The sequence below is a fragment of the Strix uralensis genome, chromosome 1, assembly GCF_047716275.1.
Source record: "Strix uralensis isolate ZFMK-TIS-50842 chromosome 1, bStrUra1, whole genome shotgun sequence".
Classification (NCBI taxonomy): Eukaryota; Metazoa; Chordata; class Aves; order Strigiformes; family Strigidae; genus Strix; species Strix uralensis.
This window is the reverse complement of record NC_133972.1, coordinates 144,204,696-144,220,262: the sequence shown is the minus strand read 5'-3', so window position 1 is coordinate 144,220,262 and position 15,567 is coordinate 144,204,696.

Below are 15,567 nucleotides of genomic sequence, written 5' to 3'. Positions count from 1 at the left end.
ATTTGTTTTAAATCCTAGTCAGTACAATGATGTGTGTCTGCTTAAAATAAAATAATAACCTTTAATCATCAAATCCAAGTTTTTACAGTAGTTAATAATATAATAATGCAAATGACTTGTTAATTTTTGTAACTCAACACAAATAAGAAATTAGATTATGTTTATTGGTCCACTGTTAATTTTGAGGATTTTGTATTTGAGCAATGATAAATGTTGCACGTGCATGGACACTTTACTTAGATTGCTTTGAATCAATATGTTCAATTAAAATTAAATGCCAGAACCTAATATGCAATTTTGTTTACAAATAAATAAAAAATCATGAAAATGAACATAAAAGCTCTTCCACAAAGTGTATTCTGATGCTTGCATTGCAAAGCATTATCAAGGGACACACAAAAAGCTTTTTTTTTTTTTTTTTTAGTTTAACTATGTGGTTTTGTCTACTGTACGTATCTTTAGATTTGCTGAATTCATAAGACTCAGGTATTTTTTCCCAGTTAAGCAAAATATTCTTGCTTGCGACTATGTGGGATACACTCAAAACCAGAGTTTCACTTCATGGACTCATTAAGAATGATCATTTGCAGACTCTGAATACTGAATCATGAGTCTACTGCACTATTCTTATGTTCACAACATGGATCAAGAAGAATCTAACAGTAAATTATGCATTTCAGCACTGTCTCCGCAGTCATAACCCTGCTCCTAACCATAATGATGACATCCCTTTCTGCCCCTGCTAATTAGGAACCATTCAACCAACACTCAGCTGCTGTTAATTGATCCTGCCAAACCAGAAAAGTGTGTATTTTATTTCTTGGTTCCAAACCCTAATCTTAAGGATCATAACCCTTCTTAAGTCTTATCACAACCCTAACTGCAATCACAACAGAGACCCAGACATCAGCTCAATAAACAACTGAAAGCTCTACACTTCTATATATAGAATATGCATCCTAGCTCTTTGTATCTGGCAGGATCTAGTAATGAATTATGCATATCTGTCCCAAACTTTAATCCTACGCTGAAACAGAACCCTGGCTCTGCAGCCTACCCAGAAACTCATTAGAAGCTATCTATCCCTGTAGAGCTCTTATCCTGGTCCCCAGATATTTACAGTATGGAGCAGTCAACCTAATTCTCCAGCCATTAATCAAGATATGCGAGGGTATAATGGATAGCCTCACTTTTTTGTTATTAATGAAGTAATCTGCTTTTTATCTTTTCAATATTTGTCCATTTCTTCATAGACTGTATCAGCATAACAATCACTTAATTTTTAGCAAGACATAAGGAATACAGTTTCAAGCAATGCTAGTTGCAAGTCTGTGGAGCTACAGTGGAAAACAGGATATTTTGTACAGCATAGATTCTCTACTGTGTAGGACAGTTGTATACCTCATTTTGTTTGCCCAGATATTAAATCAGTTTCTGTGACATTCTTTTGTCAGTGATACTTGGCTAGTAAAGGTGATGAATGGTGCGAGAAGCTATCCTGAGCTCTTTCATTCACTTGCTGAAAGTGTCTTGACAAAGTCAGGAGAAACTAGCTGAAACAGCATCTGAACCGTTATGTGGAAGATATACATGGGCCAAACCATGTGAGCTAGTGTTACAGTTGATATTTTTTTTTTTAGTTTCTTTTCTTGTGTATCCATTAAATACTGTTGATTTTGAAAAATGAAAAAAAAAAAAAAGAAATAATTATCAGATTAGTGAGAAATATTCTCGCAAGTTTCTTTAAAACAAATAACCTCATGCTTTTCTTCAAATAGAAGAAAAAATAAAAAAGCATTAATACTTAATTTCATGGAAAATTTACTACTTTTTTATGCAGATACACGTGTGAGCGAATGTGCACACATACATATTAGAAGATGATAAAATTTCATCTGAAAACCATCATCATCAAGACCGAATAGCTCTGATTTAAAATATTAATCAGGATCTTTGTCTTGCTAATACTCTAGTTGATTCTCTCCTTAATTTAAGTTAACTTACCATACCATGATATGGCTCTTCTAACTTAAGTCACACATAAAGCTAATGTTAAACAAACTGATAAACAGCAAGAGTTCTGATAAAATCATATTCTGATGAAATGAACAATATATTAAATTCCTATTATGTGGTAGCACAAGGTCAGTTCGCAGGTACATTGCCTTTTCTGGCTCTATGTGCTCTGCATAGATTCTTACAGTAATAACACATGACAATAATGGGGCATCTCTTACACTATATCAGCTGTGAAAAGAGCAGCAAATGTCACAGAGAAGCGGCATGAAGTTGTGGCTCAGAAGCTTCTTTAGAAGCTGAAGGAATGACTACATTAGTAGGGACACAAGATTACCTTTGCAAAATGGTACCTATGCAGCAACTGTGTCCTTATTTACCTCAGGTGCTGGAAATGCAAATTTATGTGAGACTTGCTTTAGCATCTCTCCTGTGTTCTGAGATCTTTCCCCATCATCAGCTTTTTCAAACTATTTCTTTCATAACTGAGAAACACAATATTTTTCATCTTTCAGGGCAGCCACAGCTCTAAGGGTAAAAGATGCCCAACCTGCACTGCTCCCACACATTTTTGTTGGCTCTACTGCACATGCAAGAGAGATGTGTCCCATGTGTATAAAAAATTGTACCCAAAAAGTCTGCTGAATAATCAAGAAGCAAAAGCTTTGCAATAAGCACCTATATTCTGGGATTTTGGGAGTAGGATGGTATTTTTCTTCAATAATAGAGCTTAGACAATTGGATTTTTTGAGGCACATACCAATTCTTTATGATTTCTGGGATGTGACAGCTTTCTTACACTGTGTTGTTGAGCTTGACTTCAAAGTTTTCACCCCAATTTCTGACTTTTGACATCCTGTATCTGTTGAACTTTTTGAAGGGATAGTTTGTTTTGATGTTTGTGTTGGAAGGCATTATTCACTCAGTCAATATCTCCTTGAAGATCATGCTTGACTGTGAAGGTGATTTATGAGGGATGATGAAGATCTGAGCAGCACAGGAGTAGAGAGCCTAGCTTGGCAACATGAAATTAAAACACAGTTATATTTCCAAATATTATTTACAGTGCCATCTTGTGATGTTGACAAGTAGTGTCTTAAGTGAGCTCCTGAAGCTGTTAGCATTTCTGTAGGGCAGCAGAGTTCAGATTCCAGAAGTTCTGACAGTAATGGAAAAAAGGTTTACTTGTACACCAGGAGACTGCACTGATGACTTCCTTTTTTCTGTTTCCAGAGCCAGCGAAATGTAGGCCAGATTTCTTACCCGTCTCAGTGTTACCAGCTGATATATGGACAAGTCTGCCGTAACTGAAATGTACCTGTAATTCAGATTTATACTTTTGGTATTGCCATTGGTTACAGGAAAACTGTTGTGAAAAGCACCCTAGCTCATCAATGAATTTTAAGTACGTGTTCTTTTTTACTTTCTTCAGTAAGCGCTTTCTTGAAGGGATTGAGTGTCATGCCTAAACCCTACGGTAATCATCCTAACCCTACATGGTGCCACATGGAGTACAACTAATCTCAAAAGTGGCTGATAAGTTGGATCTAATTAGAATTTTGGCAGTAAGGCTCATCATATTAAAAGTAAAATAGACAGCACTGCATGGCAAATTGTTTCTCAGTTAACACACAACATCAAACAAACTAAATAGCTATGAGGAATATAGGTAATAGTAGTTATTTGAATACACTATTTTTAATCTTAACAGTACTACTTCAGAAATTCAATTTTCACAGAGGTGAACCGGAAATTATTTTCTGTTCATTCCCTGATAATAAATTGTATAGCTGGTCCAAAATCTCACAGCAATTATAAAAAGGATTTAATATTTGATTTGTGAAGTATTCTCTCATTTGTGACTAATCAACCTTGCTAGTTAGTTGAAGGCCCTCAGGCCCAAATCCACAAAGGGCTTCATATATAGGAAAGATAATTTTAAAACAAATCTAATTATGCTGGATTTTAAGCTGAATTTGGATTTCTAATAGGACCACAGTTGTATTATCTTCCTTTCTGCTCATCTTCATTTGGACTCCAATGGACATCAGTCCAGAAAAAGGTCACTATGCACCAAAACCTTGAAACTAATGAGAGATATCTCCTGGGGAAACAGTCAGTAGCTGTATGAACCTAGGATATCTTATGCAGTATAGGCTAGTAACGAATATTTATGACACTTATATTAACAAAAGGAAAGTTCACCCAGTTCAGCTATAGTTTGTATTGTCAGGATAATTGCAAGCTGACAGTTTGCAAGACTCCATCCCAGGCGTACTGTGTGTGGGTTATTATTTAGTTGTTACAACACATATTTGTTTAAGAAGATGTTTAAACCAGCACTGGAATTTTTAAGAATATGCAAAATGAGTACTAAAGAAATTATTTTACTCAGAATTACTTGTTTTCTTCTTTGATGTCTCTATGGATTTCTCAGACACTACCCTTTTCTTCTTGTGCATCCCAGATTGTTGAAATTTCTGAGAATTTCATTAAAGTGCTTTAAGCCCAGTCCAGTAACATACTGCTGGATTAGATTTTAATAATAGTTGATGATATTTTGATGTTATTATAGTTCCACAGTGTATTCTTTTTAGGCGTAAAGGTTTCAAGTCTGAAGAATAATTTGCAGAGTCTGAAGTCCCAAATGATAGGAGATCTCCATATAAGAACATTTACTAAACTTTAGCTTAATATATTCAACTCATATTAATGGAATATGTAGCAAAAATGCTAACTTACTAAGACATAAATCATAATAACCTCGTTCTTCAGGAAACATAATTTTATGAAAAGGGATATGTAACCCAGATAATGAAGCAGGGAACTAATCTTGAGCACTGAAATATTGGTCAGTTATAACAGTAAGAGCTAAGGTAGACATTTCTGCCACCAGTTATAACAGTAAGAGCTAAGGTAGAGATTTCTGTCACACAGTTCTGTGATATTTCAAATTAATGTTCTAGGGAATGGTCAGAGCAATGTACATTAGCATTTGTATTTTACAGGCTACTCGTTTGTAATGTAACTTGGACCAGATATACAAAAATTTAGTTGTGATGACTTAAAATCCAGTGTCTAAATAATTTTTAGGGTTTTGAAAATATCTTTCTTTCAATTAGGAAAAAATAACTCTTGGTTTGAAAGATAACATTGCTATTGACTGAAAATTTTGACGTAAAGAAGACAAGAAGGAAGGACATTCGGTGTTAATTTCTACAATTTCCTGTATACTGCCTTTTCTCATTTTAAAACTCTTGTATAAAACTGTATTCACAACATGTTTTTTCAGTTTGTTTTATGTACTTTGAACTGGAGAATCAAAAGAACATTTAACTTTATCACAATATACCTGAATTTGAAGCCACTGTACATTTGAAATTCAGTATTTGTTTAGAAATTTAGGATGATTACTAAAGATTTAGAAGCTCTTGACTGAAAGCGTGGTCAAGCACTGAAACACACTCCCCAGGGAAGTGACCATGGCCCCAAGCCTGTCAGTGTTCAAGAAGTGTTTGGACAAGACTCTTAGATATATAATTTAACTTTTAGGTCTCCCTGTGTGGAGTCAGGAGCCGGATTCAACGATTCTCGTGGGTCCTTTCCAACTCTGGATATTCAATGATTCTATATTTATACAACCACTGAACTATAACATGAAGTAAATGCATCCATTATTAAAAGCAGAATATAGGGGGTAAGTTTAAAGGGGCTGTGATATGGAAATGTAGTGAAACAGGGTTATTAATTATTATTACTGATGCTCTGTCAATGCATTGGCATCACACTAAAACAGGACTTCTACAGGTAATCTCACTCTGAAAAAACAATTGTTAAACTATAATTGTTGTACTAAGTTTTTTGTAATTAATTCTTTAACACATGATTTTCTCCTTCAACAAAAAGAAAAATGAAATTTAAATAACTAAAAAGGCAAGTTACCTGTTGTACAGGAAGGATATTTTCACAATGCTCTCTGGTGAACAAAATCTGATAATAGAATCATAGAATGGTTTGGGTTGGAAGGGACCTTCAAAGACCATCTAGTTCCAACCCCCCTGCCATAGGCAGGGGCACCTTCCACTAGACCAGGTTGCTCAAAGCCCCATCCAACCTGGCCTTAAACACTTCCAGGGAGGGGGCAGCCATAACTTCTCTGGGCAGCCTGTTCTAGGGTCTCACCACCCTCACAGTAAAGTGTTGCTTCCTCACATCTAATCTAAATCTACCCTCTTAAAATTTAAAACCATGACCCCTCATCCTATCACTATATGCCCTGATAAAGAGTCCCTCCTCATCCTTCCTGTAGCCCCCTTTAAGTACTGGAAGGGTGCTATAAGTTCTCCCCAGAGCCTTCTCTTCTGTAGGCTGAACAAGCCCAACTCTCTCAGACTGCCCTCATAGGAGAGGTGCTCCAGCCCCCTGATCATCTTTGTGGCCCTCCTCTGGACTCGCTCAAGCAAGTCCATGTTCGTCTTATGTTGGGGTCCCCATAGCTGGACACAATACTGCAGGTGGGGTCTCAGGAGAGTGGCGTAGAGGGGCAGCATCACCTCTCTCAACCTGTTGGTCATACTTCTCTTGATGCAGCCTAGGATATGGTCGCCTTCTGGGCACATTGCACACATTGCTGGCTCATAGTCAGTTTTCCATCCACTAATATCCCCAAGTCCTTCTCCGCAGGGCTGCTCTCAAGCCACTCATCACCCAGCCTGTATTTGTGCATGGGATTGCCTCAATCCATGTTCAGGACCTTGCACTTAGCTTTGTTGAACTTCATGGGATTTGCATGGGCCCACTTCTCAAGCCTGTCAGGGTCCCTCTGGATGGGATCCCTTACCACCAGCGTGTCAAACACACCACGCAGTTTGGTGTCATCTATGTACTATGGCTGTAGTTACTACTGCCAGTCATATACCTTGTGGGTTTTCCACTCTAAGCAGTAGTCTGTTGTGTTCATTGGGAGGAAGCTGATCACAATGAGCAATAGATCAAACTCTATCAGACTGATGAAGTGTTGAGAAATCCTTTCCCAAATCAGTACATTATAGTGCAGTTGTTACAAAAAATAGAAGACAAAAATAGATTAAAACCAAAGCAAATCAGAAATTAAATATTTTAGCCTTTACAGTCTGCCAGTGTCATGTTCTGATGTATCAGTACTAACAATGCATACTGTCCATTAGACATTCCTAAATGTATATAAAACGCAAACAGTAGCATTTAATTTTGAGTGAAAAGTTTCACAACTGTTGGTCCTTCAGTTTCCATTTATGAGCACTTTTTTAGTTTATATGCCTTATTTCAAATGTTTTAAAGGTGCTGAATATCTAAATCACTAGTATTTACATATGACAGCATTTCTGAAGCCTGAAATAGACAACTACTTGCACATATATATAACATCTGAACACAACTTTGTAAAATGGTGGTGTATGGAATTCAGATTTTTCTGTTTCTTTGACAAAACTTAATTGTTCCATGGTTTTGGTTTATGCTAAAACAGATAAAATTTGTTTTACTTTTGCTGGTGCTTGACCTCCTGTACTTCACATGTAATGAATCTTTGAAAAGGTATTTTCTTGTTCTGGTTTTACAATTCTAAAAGTTTAAAAGCAAGAGGACCGCGTGAACTAGACTATTCTCAATGAACAATGAAAGTGAGTCCATTTTGTTGGACAAAGGCAGGGAGTTTAGCCTTATGATCTCAAGAAATTTTGTTTACACTTCAGACTAAAGTATAAGTCATGGCCTATTTTATTTACCTGTACATGTGTGTCCTTAAAAACCCTATTGTGTGGACAACATTGGAGGTTTCTGGACTAGAGCAGAGTTAATGACATTCTAATTTTGTGACTAGCTGTATGTCTAAGTACCTTTTATCTTCAATCTCTAAGGATCTTTTATCTCCAGAATAACTTCAATGATCTTTAAACACAATGCATTATTTCTAATAATGCCAACAATAAAACCAAAAGAAATTTGGTTTACCATCTTGTTCATCAGTTGGGAATAAAAAAACCCCCAACAAATCCTTTCATTTAGATCAAATATAGTGAATGCTATATTTTACCATGTTGTTTCTTCTAAGGGGAATTCAAGCCAGAGAACAGACAAAGGAAAAATCTTTTTAAATGTCATCTCTGTTTATCTTTCAAAAGGCTGTGTGTTGTGAGAACAAACTGCATGCATACAACATGCATTTTATTTCTTACTTAGGTGATACAATTTATTGTGTATTTCATTCCAAACTATTTTTAAAGGTAAGAGAAACGAGCTGAAATCTGAGAACAAAAAAGGTCCTTTACTTTTGAACACAGGTATGAATTAAGACTTCAGCCTTTATTTATCTGAAAAGACACATCTGGTGTGAAAAAGAGCCAAAAGCACCATCTGCCCCTCACAATGGTGGCTCTCAATTTTCATTTTATAGGTTTTGGACTACACACTAAAAGACTGGAGTCTTCATCTCCATCTATTCTCTTTATGCTCATCTAGTTAGCTTAGGTTCACTCTTATTTTTTCGCATATCCAGTCACTTGCAGGTGATTCTTGCTTTCATAAACTTGCTAGCACAGGTCTGAAATTTTTAACATACGTAACTTCAGTAAAACTTAGCTTTAAGTATAGAAGCCTTGACAAGTGCTTGAAGTTATCAATTTGAAATGGAATACATTCAGATACTTTTGATATAGGCTGCAGGAGATCATAATCTACCCTAGGATATTATAACTGTCAGACCTTGAGTGGTCTAAATTTGAAGAGTTAAAGCCAAGGTTCTCTTCTGACTATTTGATAGAAAACTAGGTTTTAATATCCATCCTGTCCCTGCCCCAATCTGTTTAATTTCTATAATGAAAGTAGCAGTAAAAGGGTTGCCCTTTGATGCAATTTCAGAACAACTGATTACAAAAGACATCCTTCAATAAAATAGACACATTACATTTTACATTTTACATGGAAAACTGCTTTCTAATTGTCATCTTAACAGCGCCTCCACAAAGCCCAGTTCATGTGCATTCTACGATTCAGCATGGCTTGGGCCAGGCTGATTAATTTGATGAAGCTAGAAAGCAATAGGAAGTTGAGGAAGTTTAAAATAATAAATTTCCTTGATTAACAGTACTGTATAAATATCTGATTTTATTTGACTTTATGAATAGTTTTCTGAATCCAGGCAAATCAATTCAGTGGTTTGTTCAGTCTTTCAGTTTTTCATATGCTTTTTCTTAGAAAACTGACATGTTAAGAGGAGAAGACACAAGATTCCCCAAATGGTTTGTTTTTAGAGATGGTCAGAAATACAGTCTTAGACTGTTTTGCTTCTTTTCCTTTATTATTTTTATTTCATCATCACTAGAATCAGCTGAGCAAAACTGAGTTGTTTCACAGGATGTGTGAAAATTCTTTCCAGATCTCCAACTATTTTTGCTGCACTATCATGTTTCCTTCTTAGTTTGCCAGTTGATAGCAACCTTGGAGCCCTGAAAACTGACAGGCGGGTCTCCCAAGGTTCCTAGCTCCCAGATGTCTTCATTCAGGAGCTCTGGAAGCCCTGGCACTGCATGCTGAAAACAACCCAGTTTGCATTAACTTTGCAGTTCCTTCATCACTTAATAGATGGAGAAACTTGCTATCAGATAGTAAAATTTTGTTCATACTTTTTTTTTTCCCCTCCAATTTTGAAAATCTTTGCACATAGAAAAACATGACATTGGTAGTCTGTTGTTTAAGCAGTATACAATTGTTTATCTTTATTATTAGTATAATTAGTTGTAGAATGCCTACTAACCTTAACCTAATTAAAGTCTTTACCAAAAAATAGTTGCTTCTTTTAGGAATCTACAATTATCTAACTAAAAGAAAAACAAAATTAGAAGACAGGTTGCACTTTACTCCCTAGCTTAGGCACAGGAAACTGAAGGACAGCAAGCTTAACTGCTGTACTCTGCTCGTACAAGAAAATTCTAACAGAATTGGTATTGGGCCCACATTATATAAATCTCAGTATCATAAGCTGTGAACTTTTTTCCCCATTCTATTCATATCTTCTGCAGATTAACAATGCCCAGTCCACTCAAAATTTCTTGTGAGGACAACCAACGACGGTATGTCCAATAGTTCTATTAATTCTTTTTTTCTAAATCCTCTTCTCTTTCAATTCATAACACACAACTGCTTGTACAGCAATTTCCTACTAACTTTTTGATTTACCACAGTCAAATAGCTTCCATTTTTTTACTAGCCTAGCTTTCCACTGACTTTTCTGTAATTTGGCAAGTCCAGCTTCATACATGAGATTTGAAAAATCCTACAGAATGGAAGAAAGAAAATGCAAAGCTACTTATTCAATTACTGACATTGAATACATGCATGTTTTTCCTAAATTTTAGATTTAGTTCACTTGCAACACATGCTGACAATAAGTAATACTGGTCTCCCTTGAGGATAATATTAGCTTTGTCATGCAGAGAGACCTATTTACCAAATAGCTTAAAATTATCCAATTTTTATTATTATAACGATATTGGGATTTCTGACCTACATTTAAGAAGTCTGATGGCACTGATTTACATTCTCCAAATACCTATATTCTCTTTCCATATTTCTCTGTTTAGCAGTGATGTCTATGTAGGTCATTTTTGCCTGAATCTAGTCTAATATTCACTACTGCCTAGTTAGTGGGGATATGACATAACTGACAACATATTCAAACATTTTTAATAAGCATGTTAATATAGAAGTCCAAGTCAAAAAACCAAGTATCTTATCATGTACTCAAGTTTGTTGTTTGGAATGACCAATACAGAAATTCAATGGAAAAAATGCACATTCTACTAGAAACTAATTAGAAATTCCTGCCAGCAGACAACCTTATAATACTAATAAAGCAACATTAAATTGTCTTGTCTTGGGGGGTGGGGGTGGGTTTTTTTGTTTGCTTGGTTGGTTGGGGGTTTTTTCCCAAAAAAAATTTTGAGTGACCCCACTGAACAATGTCTGTTTTATAAAGTTTGTTCCTTCTGTCTGCCTTCACAGACACAGAAGAGAATCAAACTCTGAGTCTTCAGCATTTTGAATCACAAGGATTCCTCTAAACCAATTGATAGAGTTTTGAAATTAATGAGTTTTCTTTTCCATTTGAAGCTTTGTTTAATCTCAAATTGATGTTCAGGCAAACCCATCAAATTATGATTTTGGGAAAAGTATAAGGAAAAATAATTATCTTAACTAGTCCCAGATGTGATGAATCATTCTAGATTTTAATAGATTTGAGAATTCTGTGTGATTCTAGATCTCTGTTAGCCTTTTAAAAATCTAGTTAAGGTTTTCAAAAGGGATGAGTACATTTTGCACGCTTAAGTTTATAAGAATAGATATATTACAAGACATAAAAAGGGACATGAAGTTCTGAAGTTCATCCTGATACAAAAATACTACTATGAAATTAGACTGTAACTTCTATTAATGCCATTAGAAAAAGAATCAAGCTGAATGTGTAATTAGATATCCTAGAGAGAAGCAAGATGTTTAGCACAAAGAGATAGTGAGAAGGAAGTCAATTATTATTTTTGTTAGCACTGTCATGACTAGACTTAGATATGACAGCATAGAAAACTAATATAAATAGAAAGATACAGATCATAATCAGACTTAAAACAGTTAATAAAAAAGAAATAAGTATTATTCCTTAAGAAAATGAGACATTTAGGAAGAGATCATAGAGGAATTATTTTAACTAGGTGGAACTCCTAGAAGGATCAGGAGAAAAAAGAAAAAAATTGAAGTTGTTCTGAACACCTACCGTCATCTCCCTTTTAAGAGGAAATGAATGGAAATACAATAAAAAAGCTCAATATATGACACTTTCACACCCAAGACTTGGCAGATTTACAAGAACTTTGATGTTTAGAAACCTGAATTTAAAAGAGGGAGAGACTGACAGTAAAAGAGAAAGGAAACCATATCCTGGATGGAAAAACAGATCTGCAAGACAGTTCAGCTGGAGCACTTTTTTCCAGGAATGGGAGGGAGAAAAAGAAGGGGAAGGGGGAAAGGCAAGGCAGGGAATCATATGTTATGGAAATACAATATGAAGCAGGCTTTGAGATTTCCAGAAAATACAGGGAGAGAATTAAATACTAGGGAGGAATTTTCACCATAGAAAGAAGATTCCAAAACAAGTATTTTCTTCATTATAGGCTTTGATTTCTTTGATTTTTGTTTTATTTTTTTTAAAAAACAACCTGTAATAAGAGTAAAAAATTAATCCTACTTATTATTATGTTTAATTTGAGTAAAATGAAAATACATCATCCATCACATAAAAATTTCTTTTTAAGACAACATCTATACTGCCAGTTTTTGTACTATCTCAATGTATGCTATTTAAAATGTGGCAGTGACATGCTAGAAAAAAATCTACTTAGTAGGAAACTAGCTTGGCTTTGGTTCTGTCTTTGGGAGACGTGGTGTAACCATGTTATGTTGATGTATTGGATCTCCACTGGTGATTCTGTCAAAGCAATTTAGACAGTGGAGTCTCCTTAGTATAGATATGGCTTAAGAAATGTATAAATAAAAATATATATACTTTTAAAAATATTATTCTGAGGAAATCAATATTGAAATAAATAAAAATCATTTGGGTGCTTTTACCCAGATACATTGAGAGAAACTTAAGAGAGAAACTGACACCAAAATGTTTCTCTTCACTCTGGTACCTTTGAACCCTCACCCCTCTTTTGTTGTTTGATTCACAGTTCAGGCTAAAGAAACTTCAGAGATCTTTTAAGATACACCTGCTTGTCTAGGAATTCAGGGGATCATTCAAGATGATGAGGGGACCAGAAAGAATGGGTGGATGTACCACTTTATTAGTGAAGAAAAGAACTGGATGAAAGAAAATGGAAACTGTCAGTCTTTGAACATGTGTATCCAGAGATGTTTTGAAAGAAGTGGCAGTTGTATGAACTATGATGCCAGGGAGAGAAGGAATGTAAAGTTAACCTCAACAATTTCCCCGAGAAATTCAACAGAAATTGAAATTAATATAGATGGATGATCCTCCAGAAACACGAGTGAGTTCTGCAGGTCTATGTTTCATCACCATCTCCCAAACCAATGCACCCGAATAGAAATAACAGATATAATAAGAAATAATTACAATCTAGTGAAGTTTGAAGAATTAACAGAACATCTAGTAGAAGGGAAAATTGATACATAGTTGAATGAGGCAATAGACTTTCTGAGAATGAGAAAGTCTTGGACCCATCAATTTTTCTTGTGTTAATAGCTTTGAGTTATGTGTAAATAAGACTGCTAGAAGAGAAATATAACTAACATGTTTGCATTACAGCACACTCCCTATTGTGATATGACCTTGCCCAAACATATTTGCATTGTAAACTAGGAAGGAATTCTTCTGAGTACAAAATCATGCAGCAGCTCATGGGAACCCAAAGGACGTTTCCAATTATTCTTCCTGATCAAATAGAGCTTACAAAAGACAGAATAAATGTACAGCATTTACTAGGCATCAAAACTTGATATAAAAAAAATAAGATCACCAACTTCAAGATACAAGATTGAAATAAAGTAGATTTATTCAATAATTCTATTCATTGTCTTCAACTCAAAAACTTTGAAAATAACCTCTAAATATGTGTTACATCAAAATCCCTTATTTAAACTACCATTAAAAATTAATGAACCAGAATTCCTGGAATTTCAAAGAAAATGTGATTACATCTATCATTAATTTTATCTTTAGTTGAGATGTTTATAACTTAGGTCTTTAGTTTATGATAGTGTCTGACATCTAGCTTAATATTTATTCCTTTATTTTTCTTTACAAATGGGTGAGTTTTTGTAGAGCTCAATAAGTATGCAGTTCATGAAATAATCCACAGAATCACAATAATCACAGAATCATCTAGGTTGGAAAAGACCTTGAAGATCATCTAGTCCAACCATTAACCTAACACTGACAGTTCTCACATACACCATATCCTTACGCTCTATGTCAACCCTACTCTTAAACACCTCCAGGGATGGGGACTCCACCACCTCCCTGGGCAGCACATTCCAACGCCTAACAACCCGTTCTGTAAAGAAATGCTTCCTAATATCTAGATAAACCTTCCCTGTTGAAACTTGAGGCCATTCCCTATTGTTCTATCTCTTATTACTTGGTTAAAGAGGCTCATCCCCAGCTCTCTGCAACCTCCTTTCAGGTAGCTGTAGAGGGCAATGAGGTCTCCCCTCAGCCTCCTCTTCTCCAGACTAAACGACCCCAGTTCCCTCAGCCGCTCCTCGTACGACATGTGCTGCAGACCCTTCACCAGCTTCGTTGCCCTTCTTTGGACACGCTTGAGTAATTCAATGTCCTTTTTGTAGTGAGGGGCCCAAAACTGAACACAGTAATCCAGGTGAGGCCTCACCAGTGCCAAGTACAGGGGTAAGATCACTTCCCTGTCCCTGCTGGCCACGCTATTTCTGATACAAGCCAGGATGTCATTGGCCTTCATGGCACCTGGGCACACTGCTGGCTCATATTTGTCTGGCTGTCAATCAACACCCCCAGGTCCCTCTCTGACTGGCAGCTCTCCAGCCGCTCCTCCCCAAGCCTGTAGTGCTGCTGGGGGTCGTTGTGGCCAAAGTGCAGCACCCGGCATTTGGCCTTATTGAAACTCCTTCAGTTGGCCTTAGCCCATCGCTCCAGCCTGTCCAGATCTCTCTGCAGAGCCTCCCTACCCTCGAGCCGATCAACACTCCCACCCACCTTGGTGTCGTCTGCAAACTTACTGAGGGTGCATTCGATCCCCTCATCCAGATCATCAATAAAGCTGTTAAACAGGAGTGGCCCCAAAACCGAGTCCTGGGGGACACCACTCGTGACCGGCTGCCAACTGGATTTAATTCTGTTCACCAGAACTCTTTGGGCCCGGCCATCCAGCTAGTTTTTTACCCAGCAAAGCGTCTGCCCATCCAATCCACGAGCAGCCAGTTTCGCTAGGAGAATGCTGTGGGAAACGGTGTCAAAGGCCTTACTAAAGTCAAGGTAGACAACATCCACAGCCTTTCCCTCATCCAATAAGCAGGTCGCCCTGTTGTAGAAGGAGATCAGGTTTGTCAAGCAGGACCTGCCTTTCATAAATGCATGATGACTGGGCCTGATCATCTGGTTGTCCCGCATGTGTTGTGTGATGGTACTCAGGATGAGCTGCTCCATCAATTTCCCGGGCACTGAAGTTAAGCTGACAGGCCTGTAATTTCCCAGATCATCCTTCTGACCCTTCTTATAGATGGGCATCACATTGGCTAATTTCCAATCAGTTGGGACCTCCCCGGTCAGCCAGGACTGCTGGTAGATGATGAAAAGCGTCTTGGCGAGCACCCCAGCCAGCTCCTTCAGCACCTTCGGGTGTATCCCATCTGGTCCCATAGACTTGTGTATGTCTATGTGATGCAGCAAGTCACTATCTCTTCCTGGATTGTGGGGGAGTTGGTCGTTCTCCCAGTCTTTGTCTTCTGGCTGAGGAGGCTGGA